Source organism: Perkinsus marinus (assembly GCF_000006405.1).
Source record: "Perkinsus marinus ATCC 50983 genomic scaffold scf_1104296964714, whole genome shotgun sequence".
Classification (NCBI taxonomy): Eukaryota; Perkinsozoa; order Perkinsida; family Perkinsidae; genus Perkinsus; species Perkinsus marinus.
The window spans coordinates 1-1,053 of record NW_003204609.1 but is presented as its reverse complement, the minus strand read 5'-3'; the positions used below and the strand labels follow the sequence as shown (position 1 = coordinate 1,053).

The window sequence follows — 1,053 nt, the reverse complement described above, 5'->3', positions numbered from 1 at the left end:
TAGTGACGCAAATTACCATTTTCAGCTACCAGCGCACATCGCGGCGGGCGTGAGTGGAGAGAGAAAGTTGAGTAATTTTTTCGAGGCAGCAAATGATTCGCAGAGTGGTGCAAAAATCAGTAAAGAAACGGTCGCGCATAAATGTGTGAAACGCCCTTGTCCAGAAATACCACTTCCACGGCCGAGAATTGAACTCGGGTCTCCTGCGTGACAGGCAGGAATACTAACCTCTATACTACCGCGGAATTGAAGGTGGTTCAATGTCTAAATAGTGACGCAAATTACCATTTTCAGCTACCAGCGCACATCGCGGCGGGCGTGAGTGGAGAGAGAAAGTTGAGTAATTTTTTCGAGGCAGCAAATGATTCGCAGAGTGGTGCAAAAATCAGTAAAGAAACGGTCGCGCATAAATGTGTGAAACGCCCTTGTCCAGAAATACCACTTCCACGGCCGAGAATTGAACTCGGGTCTCCTGCGTGACAGGCAGGAATACTAACCTCTATACTACCGCGGAATTGAAGGTGGTTCAATGTCTAAATAGTGACGCAAATTACCATTTTCAGCTACCAGCGCACATCGCGGCGGGCGTGAGTGGAGAGAGAAAGTTGAGTAATTTTTTCGAGGCAGCAAATGATTCGCAGAGTGGTGCAAAAATCAGTAAAGAAACGGTCGCGCATAAATGTGTGAAACGCCCTTGTCCAGAAATACCACTTCCACGGCCGAGAATTGAACTCGGGTCTCCTGCGTGACAGGCAGGAATACTAACCTCTATACTACCGCGGAATTGAAGGTGGTTCAATGTCTAAATAGTGACGCACATTACCATTTTCAGCTACCAGCGCACATCGCGGCGGGCGTGAGTGGAGAGAGAAAGTTGAGTAATTTTTTCGAGGCAGCAAATGATTCGCAGAGTGGTGCAAAAATCAGTAAAGAAACGGTCGCGCATAAATGTGTGAAACGCCCTTGTCCAGAAATACCACTTCCACGGCCGAGAATTGAACTCGGGTCTCCTGCGTGACAGGCAGGAATACTAACCTCTATACTACCGCGGAA

The 1,053-nt window shown here is 48.0% G+C and overlaps 4 non-coding genes across 4 annotated transcripts; all 4 read right to left on the bottom strand.

Annotated features, from left to right (window-relative positions):
- Window positions 1–173: 173 nt before the first annotated feature.
- Pmar_PMAR010989 lies at window positions 174–245 on the bottom strand. The gene has a single exon. It is a non-coding gene; the product is annotated as a tRNA-Asp (tRNA).
- A 197-nt stretch (window positions 246–442) lies between these two features.
- On the bottom strand, window positions 443–514 carry Pmar_PMAR010988. The gene has a single exon. It is a non-coding gene; the product is annotated as a tRNA-Asp (tRNA).
- A 197-nt stretch (window positions 515–711) lies between these two features.
- Window positions 712–783, bottom strand: Pmar_PMAR010987. The gene has a single exon. It is a non-coding gene; the product is annotated as a tRNA-Asp (tRNA).
- Window positions 784–980: 197 nt separating this feature from the next.
- On the bottom strand, window positions 981–1,052 carry Pmar_PMAR010986. Its single transcript has one exon. It is a non-coding gene; the product is annotated as a tRNA-Asp (tRNA).
- Window position 1,053: the final 1 nt, after the last annotated feature.